The sequence below is a fragment of the Carya illinoinensis genome, chromosome 14, assembly GCF_018687715.1.
Source record: "Carya illinoinensis cultivar Pawnee chromosome 14, C.illinoinensisPawnee_v1, whole genome shotgun sequence".
In the NCBI taxonomy this organism is placed as follows: domain Eukaryota; kingdom Viridiplantae; phylum Streptophyta; class Magnoliopsida; order Fagales; family Juglandaceae; genus Carya; species Carya illinoinensis.
In genome coordinates this window covers 12,025,472-12,038,926 of record NC_056765.1, presented here as the reverse complement: position 1 = coordinate 12,038,926, position 13,455 = coordinate 12,025,472, and the positions used below count along the sequence as shown (strand labels likewise).

The window sequence follows — 13,455 nt, the reverse complement described above, 5'->3', positions numbered from 1 at the left end:
ACTAATCCGTTTTGTTTAATAAGTTGAACAAAAATGTTTAAATGTTTTCAATGTTGTTCAATAGATGAATAAAATGTTAATACATCATCGATATAAACTATTGAAAAGTGAGTAAATGAAGTAAATATTTCATTCATAATATTTTGAAATTCATTAGGAGCATTTTTAAATCCAAATGGCATAACATTTCATTTGACTAAGGAGGTTAGTGAAGTATATATGTCTAGAGTCTTGTGAATCCATCTCTAAAAATGCTTTGAAAATGTTAGACACGTCACAGCAAAATTCTAGGGTTTAGTCCGGGTCGTTGGCTCAGAAATCGATTGGTGACATCTTGGAAAGTTGGCCACCCACTGATGGCTGCAACAATCGGTTGCCAGTACTTGTTGACCGTCCAGATTACCTAGCCATTGAGGAAATGACCATAAATTTCTCGTATCCTCACATGCAGTTGTCATCATCACAGTCGAGGGGTTTAGTTTACACATGATTTCTCTAGCACAACATAATACAAAACAACAACCAAACAACAACCAAATAACATGCAAATCACAATAATGCTAAATAAGAGCATCCACATCCGATTTATATTCATATCGAATATATTATTAATTAAAAAGGCTTAGAATTGTGTAAATATTGATAGCATGCGTAAGCAAGGAGCCCATCATCAAATGGCTACAAAACTCCACCCGAACCCCGATTGCCTTTTGTGAAAAGTACCACAAAATGCAATATGGCCATCCAGGTGAGGATTACCCCACCATATCGATGGAGCCCTATTAACACTTGTGACTTAACCCGCACTATAACAACATCATCACAGCCTAATAACAGCCCCCTCTCCTGAGAGATACGCAAACTTCAAATGACCCAACATCAAATAAAAAACTAGTATGAATTCCTCTCCCCGTTGCACAAACAGAATTCATGTGAGAACATCAAGAATCATCAAGGAAGACATAAATAAACACAAGAGATTGATCACATAAATTTTTTTAAATAAATTACTTATTTCAAAAACCATAGTTATAAAGAAATTTATTGTCAAACAAAATCATTGTTGGTAAGAAGGATTGTCAATGTATCGATCATAATTGCATAATGAAAACAGAAACAATAAACAGATTCATATTCATCTAAAAACTTTTTGGAAATGTAAGACCAACAACAAAAGGCAGCCCAAAATGCATGCATTGATTCCAAACAGTATGGAAAATCTGCAAACCAAAAATCATCAGGATTATTTTCGCAGCAACTGAACTGAATAGATCATATGCAAATCAAAATCATCAAGATTTTCGTACCAACCAAACAATCGTAGATGGAAAATCAGCACAGCATTTCTCTAGAGATTTTCACATCAACCGAACAGTATATGAAGGAAAATCAGCACAAAAAAATCATCAATCGAACTGGAAATGAAGGAAAATCATCACAGAGAAATGATAGCGATTTTCACAGTAGCCAAACATCATATTAAGGAAAATCAGCACAGTCAAAATCATGGAGATGTTCGATGCAATGGAACATATGAAGGAAAAATCATCACAGGAAAATTGCAGAAACCAAACATTAATTTACGAAAAATTAGCACAGAAATCTCATGGAGATTTCTGCAACAATCGAACATACGAAGGAAAATCATCATAGGAAAATTGCACCAACCAAACATTAGAGGAAGGAAAATTAGCATAGAAATCTCATGGAGATTTTCGCAGCAACCAAACAGAGGAAGGAAAATCATCACAGAAAATCATGTCATTTTTCGGGATTCCCAAATAGTATATGAAGGAAAAAAGGGCAGAAACTCCCTACAAAATTTTCACAGCAACCAAATGGACGCCGATAGGAAAATTAGAACAGAAAACCCCAACATTTTCGTAGCAACCAAACAGAAGCCAATAGGAAAATCAGAACAGCAAAATTTCCAACATTTTTGTAGCAACCAAACAGTTTACTCAGGAAAATAGACACACGAAAAGCATCTAAAAACAGATTCACAACAATTACACATCGGTGAGAAAATTAAAGGAATACGGATCTCATTTTCGCAACAACCAAACTGCGGCTCCAAAATGAGAATGTGAATAGATTTCCCAGCAGCCAAGCAGCAGAAAAAAAATTATATCCAAAAGCAAAAACAGATCCCAAATGCATTCCAAGAATAATCGGATTTGCACATACCAAATACTCAAAGGAAGAGGCTTCGCACAGAGAGAGAAAGAGTTACAATCGTTCAGCGAGAGAGGCGATGGACAAGGGCACCAACCGTCGAGAGCAAAGCACGCGGGACAGAGAAATGAAAACAGATTTGGGGATGTACAGTTAGTCCCCAAAAATGGAGATTTCCTGTACACCCCGTAAAGAGGAACCGCATTATAGGGAACCGGATGGAGTGGGGGTTTTATCAAAAACCCTATTATTTTTATCAAATTATAGGAAAAATCGGGAGATGCAGAACTGAATGGGAATGCTCTCAGCCTCATACCTTTATGAATTTTTCTACCACTATTGACTAGGGCCGCCATCGTATTTTTGGCTCTAGCCAACTCTGATTTGTTGAACGTTTCTTCTCCCTCGTGAGTTTCCGCCCCATGCTTCTGTGATTTCAAAAGCAAATTTTTTTAAAGTTTCAGCCTTAAAAGTTTAAAAAGTTATACTAGTCATTCTAATGCACCACATATCATACTTATTTTTATTATTTTATTATTTTTTTCTTAAACTAATTGAGTTTTTCTACTCATAATCTATATATTACATATTTAATAAGAAAAAAGTAAAAATATTTAAAAATAAATATAATATATAGTATATAAAAATGATAAAATGTTTCCTTCCAAAGAGCACACATATTTTAATGTAGTTCTGATTCCATTGCCTTCTTTTATCCGAAGAAGTACTATCCTCTCTCTCTCTCTCTCTCTCTCTCTCTCTCTCTCTCTCTCTCTCTCTCTCCCTCCCTCTCCTTCCATCATTTCTTTTCTTTTCTTAATATTTTATTTCATTCAAGGCTGAAAAGATGAATCTACAGTTCTCTACCACCTTTTGTGAGGCACGAGCAGCACAAGATGTTTTCTAAACTGATTGTTAGGAAGATAATAGTGTATCATCGAATCAAACCGTTCATATTTGACTTTTATGGCTGATTTCGAAGTCTACCGGAATAAATTTAAACTATAATTTATCATTTTCACATCTATATTTCTGCTTTCATTATTGTTTCATTTTGTTTAGTTAAAAAAAAAAAAAAAAAAAAAGAGATGGTCTCTTGGACGTTTTGTTCCTAGAAGTTAAATTTGTATACTGGTGGAGTTCTAAATACAGTAATTGGCTTGTGATATGAAAATTTTCCTATATGTATTTGGTCAGGATGTAACTTTTTTTCAATGAATGAATGAAGTCAATTTCTTACAATTTTTATTTTTATTTTTTAATGTAGTCCTTTCCTTAAAGAATAAAAATGAAAGGTAAAATAGAAAGGGATAATGCTTTATCCACATATAAAAGTCATAGATTTCCTTTGTTACTTAATGATTAAGAAAGTATTTTTAAATGATTTTGTAATTTTTTTTAAAAAAATTAGATCTAAAGATAAAAAACAAAATGTGTGGAAAAAAAAATTGCATGTTCAGTAGCCACCTTCGATGGTCTTTCTCTTTGGCTATAGCTAGGTGCAACAGAAAGGGATAATAGATAGGAACAGATGGGTGTGGTGGTGATCGACGGATGGACAGTACGAGACTTCGAGAACAACAAGATCCAGTTCAAGAAGAGCATGGATGAGAGTTTCGCGGCTCTTAACCTTAACAAGGACGGCGTCCTTTCTTGCGCAAAACTCCACAACGCCTTCAAGACCATGAGGCTAATCGAGACCCACTTTGGCATCGATGAGACCATGACCCTAGAGCCGCTCACCAAGCTGTATGACTCCATCTTTGAAAAGTTCAATTGTGATGGGAGAGGGACAGTGGATCTAGAGAGTGAGGGAGGAGATGAAGAAAATCATGCTTGCTATTGCAAATGGGATGAGGTTGTCCCCTATTTAGACGGCTCTCGAGGATGGCGATAAACGTAGTTTGCTTACAAGGGATGCGGATCTCGAGGTTTCTAAGCTCTCCTCCTCCTGAAGAATCGTTATGGTTCGATGTATGTATTGCTGATCAAACCAGTGCTGAAATTCTCCTGAGCGACTAAGTTGGATAGGACTAGTTTAAGTAGTTTTCTGGGTTCTACAATATCCAAATTGCATTTATCTTTTGACATAAGATGCCAATATTTTTTTGGTTAAGCAATCAATGTGACACCCCCAAATTCCGTTTGGGATCGAACGGACATTTGAAACGTCGAGACATGCAACACAAGGTTACCTGCCCCCGTTCATGACATATAAGATGCAATATTCCTAACATGCATCTAACATTATGCAATATTCGCAGCGGATAATTTTTTTTTTCTTTAGCAATACTATGCACCGAATTAAAATATCCCAAATACTTAAAACATACTTCATATATAAAGATCCATTGAATAACTAAGATCACAATACTAGTCCAAAATAGTTATGATCCAAAAGTACTGGAGATGCAACTCCATCATACAAGTAGTAATTTAACTACTATATTAACATTTAACGACGCACCGTCGTTCAGTCGACTGTGTCTAATTGGTCAGCTCCTGATCCTCCTTCAGGTCCTGTAACAAGATCTACCATTCGGGGGGAATGGTAGTTGGGACTACCACAGTGAGATTTGATTACAAATCTCAGCAAGTTAACAAAAAACTTTCACACAGGCTAATGATGCATGGATGACAGTAAAAGCATAAATGCATAATCAAATTCATAAGTAATTAAAGCATAACTTAGTGTACAACATAGCATAACTGACATAACTTAAATTGAAACATGAACTGAACTTGAATTGATATGAACTTGATCTGAAACTTGACTTAGCATGAACTTGCTCTGAAACTTGAATTAACATGAAAAATACATACTCCACAGTTGTTGTGGCCCTATGTATTCTACACAAACTTGACTTAACATGAAAAATACATACTCCACAGTTGTTGTGGCCCCATGTATTCTATGTGTAAATACATACTCCACAGTTGTTGTGGCCCCATGCATTCTACACATCACAATGCAGTTAAATACATACTCCATAGTTGTTGTGGCCCCATGTATTCTACATAAACTTGACTTAACATGAAAAATACATACTCCACAGTTGTTGTGACCCCATGTATTCTACGTGTAAATACATACTCCACAGTTGTTGTGGCCCCATGTATTCCACGCATCACAATTGTAGTTAAATACATACTCCACAGTTGTTGTGGCCTCATGTATTCTACACAAAGTGAATGTACTCAAGATGAAATGTGACTGGAATACGAAATGACTGAAGCCCTGACGTAACATAACGTGACTTGAACATAACTTGAAATACATGACCAACTTGAGATAAAAACATTTTGTAACATGGCATAACATATAATAGACAACATATTTAACATGAAATACTTGCAATGTATAGTAATACATGACAGAATATATTATGTAACAGATAAAAATTGATGACAGAATAAATTCTGTATAATAGACAATTACGTGATAACTTGGCATGGCATGACATATATGATAACATACATACATACACTATAGTTCTTTTACTTAGCACACATACACAGTAGACTGCTAGTAAGTTAAAAGCTAACTTACCTCGATCTCCGCGTTTCTTATAAAACCTTAAGCGCGATCACGAGGAACTGTAATTAGTGATTCTAAAAGTTAGCATTAAATTACTAATAAATTAAAATATGAAAAGTACTAACTTAAAGAGTAAAATTTTCATTTTACTCTCTGCATGTAGATAAATGACCGTTTTACCCATAACTTAAGAATTTTGCATACTAACTCCAGATGTTACCAAAATAAATTTTATCCTCAATTCAAATATCAATTTAGAAAAATTTAAAACTAATCACAACTATTAAAACTCCATAGGGCCGAAATTCTCATATGCTATTTCCATTGATTTTTATTTTCTAACTTGTTTTGATCAACCTTTTGATCTATGACTTATAAATATGTGATCTTCAAAACAAACCATCACATGGTTTAAAAATATGTCCTAAAACATATATAAGCTTCTAATTCAAGATCACATGGTTAGAAATTAACCAAAACATAAATTTAGCCAAGAACATCCACACTTTGGCTTATTTAAATATCTCTTTGCATAAAATTTCATATCTTTGAAACTTACATCAAATATCTTCAAAATAATAATATAACATATATATAAGATGCTTAGGATCGTCCAATAAAATTATCAAAGTCATTAGAATAGGTTTAGACCACCAAAGAGTTAAACTTTCTCAAAACAGAAACTGTTTTTCCTCTTCCAGTTTCTAAGTTTCTAAATCTAAGGAAATCTTTCATCAAAACCTTTAATCATGCAAAATCCTTAACCAATAGTCATATATACATGTTAACATTACTCCATAAAAATTTCGGACCAATATCTATCCATTAGCTTGGTCAAAAACTCCAAACTATAACATACTCTCCAGTTTATCTCCTAGAATGACCTTTCTATAGTTTACATAATATTTGACTGATCAAATGATCTTCAAATGGGGCAAATAAGATATCCATGTAAACTAGAATAAAAAAGGAACAACTTATATGAAGGATACTTTATGATAAAATACTTACAAAAGCTTCGAAATGGGCGTGCAAAAGAACTCCTAAAAGCTATCCGAGAGAAAGTGTTTGATATTCTTTTAAAGAAACGTGTAAATGAAGATAATTTCGTGGGGAGGGGTGGCTGGAGAGATACTTATGGATGATATATGGAAGAGATGAGGCTAGAGTGAGAGTTAAGTGTAGGACTCTCTTACCCGGAGTAAGAGTTAAGTGTAGGACTCTCTTACCGGAGTGAGAGTGGAGTGTAGGACTCTCTTACCTAATAATATCTACAAAAATCAACTCAAGATATTTTTACCCAATAATATCCACGAAATTAGCTTAAAATATTTTTATCCAATAATCCACAAAATTAGCTTAAGATATTTTTATCCAATAATATCTACAGTTTTGAACAGACGTTTCGCCCGAAATTATAAAAAAGTGTTATTGCGCCATAAGACCTTAAATAACCCTCCGAGTCTAATGGCACAAACCATAATACATTTTGACACTTCTAACTATCTCCAATAATCAAAAATACACTATAGTAAATAATAACACTAACTATGTAGTTAGACAAAAACCTATATGATTAATGGATTCGTGAAAGCTTATAGAGTCTTTACGAGGTTCCTAAAGTCAATAGAAATTCCACAATTGAATTTCTAGCGGGTTGTTACAATCAATGCCGATGATCTTGCATCAGTACAAATCTTGTATTTCTTCATGAAGGAAAAAAATATCCAGTGTGGTGTCATGTCATGGAAAAGAGAAAAAAAAAACAAAAGGATGAATAGTAGTAGATGAACCTTGTGATAGTGCGACATATGGATGCCATAGCGCAATACCTCTGCATCGCAAATGTGCAAGTAACAATTTTTGTTGAGACAAGGAACTCTCTTGCTCTCTCTCATGTTTTTGGCTTAGCTCTCTTATTTGCAATAGTCAACGTATTGATAACATTTTCTCTGTCGACCTCCTTCTACATACCATTGATGGCAGATGTTAGGTTTCTGGGTTGCGATGTAAGATCGTAATGGATGTGAGAATGGGTTGTAAGTAGGGGTGATAATATGTTATGTGACGCCCCCAAATTCCGTTTGGGATCGCACGGACATTTGAAGCGTCGAGACATGCAACACAAGGTTACCTGCCCCAGTTCATGACATATAAGATGCAATATTCCTAACATGCATCTAACATTATGCAATATTCGTAGCGGATAATTTTTTTTTTCTTTAGCAATACTATGCACCAAATTGAAAATATCTCAATTGCTTAAAACATACTTCATACATAAAGACCCATTGAACAACTAAGATCACAACACTAGTCCAAATTGCTTATGATCCAAAAGGTACTAGAGATACAACTCCATCGTACAAGTAGTAATTTAACTACTATATTAACATTAACGACGCTTTGTCGTTCAGTCGACTGTGTCTAGTTGGTCAGCTCCTGATCCTCCTTCAGGTCCTGTAACAAGATCTACCATTCGGGGGGAATGGTAGTTGTGACTACCACAGTGAGATTTGATTACAAATCTCAGCAAGTTAACAAAAAACTTCCACACAGACTAATAATGCATGGATGACAGTAAAAGCATAAATCCATAATCAAATTCATAAGTAATTAAAGCATAACTTAGCTTACAACATAGCATAATTGACATGACTTAAATTGAAACATGAACTGAACTTGACTTGACATGAACTTGATCTGAAACTTGACTTCGCATGAAAAATACATACTCCACAGTTGTTGTAGCCCCATGTATTTTACGTGTAAATACATACTCCACAGTTGTTATGGCCCCATATATTCTACACAAACTTGACTTAACATGAAAAATACATACTCCACAGTTGTTGTGGCCCCATGTATTCTATGTGTAAATACATACTCCACAGTTGTTGTGGCCCCATGCATTCTACACATCACAATGCAGTTAAATACATACTCCACAGTTGTTGTGGCCCCATGTATTCTACATAAACTTGACTTAGCATGAAAAATACATACTCCACAGTTGTTGTGGCCCCATGTATTCTATGTGTAAATACATACTCCATAGTTGTTGTGACCCCATGTATTCTACACATCACAATGCAGTTAAATACATACTCCACAGTTGTTGTAGCCCCATGTATTCTACATAAACTTGACTTAACATGAAAAATATATACTCCACAGTTGTTGTGGCCCCATGTATTCTACGTGTAAATACATACTCCACAGTTGTTGTGGCTCTATGTATTCTACACAAAGTGAATGTACTCAAGATGAAACGTACTAGAATACGAAAGGACTGAAACCCTGACGTAACATAACGTGACTTGAAATATAACTTGAAATACATGACCAACTTGAGATAGAAACATTTCGTAACATGGCATAACATATAACAGATAACATATTTAACATGACATACTTGTAATGTATAGTAATACATGACAGAATATATTATGTAATAGATAAAAGTTGATGACAGAATAAATTCTGTATAATATACAATTACGTGATAACTTGGCATGGCATGACATATATGATAACATATATACATACACTGTAGTTCTTTTACTTAGCACACATACACAGTAGACTACTAGTAAGTTAAAAGCTAACTTACCTCGATCTCCGCATTTCTTATAAAACTTCAAGTGTGATCACGAGGAACTGAAATTAGTGATTCTAAAAGTTAGCACTAGATCACTAATAACTTGAAATATGGAAAATACTTTAAAGAGTAAAATTTCCATTTTACTCTCTACATGTAGGAAAATGACCTTTTTTACCCATAACTTAAGGATTTTGCATACTAACTCCAAAAGTCACCAAAATTTACATGCCTTATGTAAATTTTATCCTCAACTCAAATATCAATTTAGAAAAATTTAAAACTAATCACAACTATTAAAACTCCATAGGGCCGAAATTCTCATATGCTATTTCTATTGATTTTTGTTTCCAACTTGTTTTGATCAACCTTTTGATCTATGACTTATAAATATGTTATCTTCAAATCAAACCATCACATGGTTTAAAAAGATGTCCTAAAACATATATAAGATTCTAATTCAAGATCACATGGTTAAAAAATTAACCAAAACATAAATTTAGCCAAGAACATCCACACTTTGGCTTATCTGAATATCTCTTTGCATAAAATTTCATATCTTTGAAACTAACATCAAATATCTTCAAAATAATAATATAACATGTATATAAGATTCTTAGGATCCTCCAATAAAATTATCAAAGTCATTAAAATAGGTTTAGACCACCAAAGAGCTAAACTTTCTCAAAACAGAAACTGTTTTTCCTCTTCCAGTTTCTAAGTTTCTAAATCTAAGAAAATCTTTCATCAAAACCTTTAATCATGCAAAAATCTTCAACCAATAGTCATATATACATGTTGACAATACTCCATAAAAATTTCGGACCAATATCTATCCATTAACTTGGTCAAAACTCCAAACTATAACATATTCTTCAGTTTATCTCCTAGAATGACCTTTCTATAGTTTACACAATATTTGACTGACCAAATGATCTTCAAATGGGGAAAATAAGATATCCAATCGTTCACAAATACCATAAATCATTTCTCGCATATAAGCCCAGTTTCCATTATACAAACACATGTACATGCATGCAACTACACGAAAACTCGATTTTCCCTTTTTAAACATGAGCATGTGTGCAATATACAATGCAAACATCAAGGCACAAATATCTCAAACAAATATCAACATCAACCAAACAACTTCGTCCTCAATCCATCCGACCCCCGAACTCCTCGGACTCAGTCTGAAATCAACCAACCAGCCAGATAATAATTATTGTAAGAGTAAAATATATTTAAATCTAAAAGTAGAATTTGGAAAATACCTACAGCGCTATACGGTATTTTTCGAAAGCTCGCGGCGTTGCAAACGGCGGAGGAAATGCAACGTAACAGTGAAATTTCACTGTGGCCATGGGTTGTGAAATACCCACTTTTGAACGGGGACAAACCAAAGTTCGGGATTGCTAGGGAAGAGTCTAAGGATGTTTATGAAGCTAAGGGAAGTGGAATTTGGCCGTGGGTGGCGGCGAAAACGGCAGTGGAAGGCCAAAATACCCAAATCGGAAAGCTAGCTCATGGGAGCTGTTCCGGCGATGGTTAGAGGCCAGAAATGGGTGGGTTAGGACGGCAAGGAGTCGGTGATGAAGTGGTGAAGAGGTGGTGGCCGGAGATGGAGCGACAGCGGCAGATCGGGGCTAAAATCGTGTGGCTTGGAGGAACTCGTGGTGGCTAACGGTGGCTCGGATGGAGGTGAAACTTGGTGGGGATGTTCACCGGTGAGAGGGGAAGAAAACTGGGTGGGTGGTGTAGGCCACGCCACCGGCGAGCGGCGGTTCTGGGCTGCGAAAGCAACCGGCGACAGGGGAGAAAAACAGGGCAGGTGCCGTGACTTCCAGGGGCTCGTGGCGGCTAACGGCTGGTCCGATGGCTCTGAAAATTGGTGGGGATGATCTCTGGTGGAAGGGGAAGAGAATGGTGGGGGTGGTGTACAATACAGCCGCCGGACGGCGGCGCAATGGGCGGCCGAAGTGGCAGTGATGGTAAGGGGAAAAAGAAGGGGCAGCGCGCGGGGAGAGAGAAAACGGGGAAGAAATGAAGAAGAAAAGAAAGAAAGGGAAGAAAAGAAGAAAAAGAAAAGGAAAAATGGAAAAAGATAAAAGATAAAAGAAAAGAAATGAGGTCTAGTCCTCACTCCGTAAACCAAAAACAGATCCGCCGAAAACGATATTAAAAACCGTAAAACGACTAAATAAATTAAACACAACATCAAATAAATTAAAAACTAATTAAAATACATTAATTTAAAATAAATAAACCAATATATTAATTAAATTAAAAACACTCCTTCAGTGAAAATACACGTAAAAACGTGTCATCACATCCTCCCCCCTTAAAACAAATTTCGTCTTTGAAATTTGCGAGATCAAACATCAGCGCCAAGCAGGATACCATAAACACTAACTATGTAGTTAGACTAAAATCTATATGATTAATGGATTCGTGAAAGCTTATAGAGTCTTCACGAGTTTCCTAAAGTCAATAGAAATTCCACAATTGAATTTCTAGCGGGCTGTTACATGTTATATGACCCGTTAATTCAACACAAATACGACACAATAAAAAACAGGTTTGGGTTTAGCCTTAATGAATTTGAGTCAAAACGGTTTAATCTATTAAGATACGATTGCTTAACGGGTCAATATGTTATAGCTCATTAAAAAAGTTAAATTTATATTTTTACGCTTATATCTAAAAATTAAAAAATTCTACTCCAGCCGCACTCTAACTCAAACTCCGTCACAATCTCAAATTAATTCTTCTTCAGATATATTGAGTCTCTCTTAGTTCTTAGTTGAGCCAGTTCTCACTTGTCATGACCGCCTCTCACACTTATCATGGATTGTAATTTTAGTCTTTTTAATGTTTGGATTGTAATTTTAGACTTATGTAGTTAGTTTTATATTTTTTGGAGATATTGTGATTTTAAATTTTATGTGAAATTATGTTGATCATGTCAAATGAATTATTTAGGTCAATTCAGGTTGAAACGTGTTGATATATTTTTAATTAATTAATAACGGATCAAAACGAGTCATGTTTTACCAACCCGTTATTTTAATGGGTCGTGTTAGGGTTTGAAAATCTGACCCGTTAAGCTGGGTCGTGTTTGGGTCAACCCATATCGTATAATATAAAGGAAATGAACACAACCCGTTAACATAATTTAACACCCCTAATTGTAAGGCTACTAGGCTGTTGATGCAATGAATTAAGATGTATGTGAAGTGTTTGAGAATTGAACTAAGAGAATTGTAAAAACTGTATTGATAATAGGGTTTTTCGAGAGAATTTCTAAACCTCCAGAATTTTCCAACATAAGCAATTTTTAGATACTTTTTCCTTTGCTAGTTTTCCTATTAAATCTTACTCTCACCCAACAAACTCTATAGCAGACTCTACTAAAATGATAAACTGACCAATAATGTACGAGAAAAATAACAGTAGCTAAACACACTGTTTGGTGTCTTTAATTCCCGAATGGTGCATATTACAAAGGACCACAAAACTACAACTATGACTTAATTAAACGGTGCGTATCACAACACCAAAACGACGTACTCAACCAACAACCATCAAATGCCTTGATTTGCCTAGTCTTCAAACATTGTTTTCCTTGTCGACCAGACGACGCCGTTTCCAATTTAACTTCTTTCACCTCACTTCATAGAATCATCTCTTCAATTCAACACTTTAACTTTCTCCTTTCATCTTCTTTCTTAGGTTGCCGATGGCTAATTGGGTTACTGGCCTTTTCTCTATAAATTTGTTATTTTGATCTTTTTTCTTTCTTGTATTTATTGTTTTTAGAGACAAATTGAATAAAGTGTAATGATACACACAACACATTTTTATAATATATTTCTCAAAAATATTATAAAATGAAGATATTTTTATAAAATAATGTTACATATATAAGATGTTTTACAAAAATAACTATAATTTAAAATATAATTTTATAAAGTATTGTGAAAAATTTCGGGGGTAAATCTATGTGTACCTTCTATCCATCACGCATGTGCCGTAACTTGCTGCCACCTAACTTCTTTTGTGAAAAAGACAAAAAAAAAAAAAAAACTCGAAGTCTCGTTGCAAGAAAATGCCTCACAAGATACTGAACTTCAAAAAACCA

At 34.8% G+C, this 13,455-nt stretch overlaps 1 pseudogene; it reads left to right on the top strand.

Moving 5' to 3' along the window:
* Positions 1-3,706: 3,706 nt before the first annotated feature.
* On the top strand, positions 3,707-4,130 carry LOC122294126 (annotated as a pseudogene).
* Positions 4,131-13,455: the final 9,325 nt, after the last annotated feature.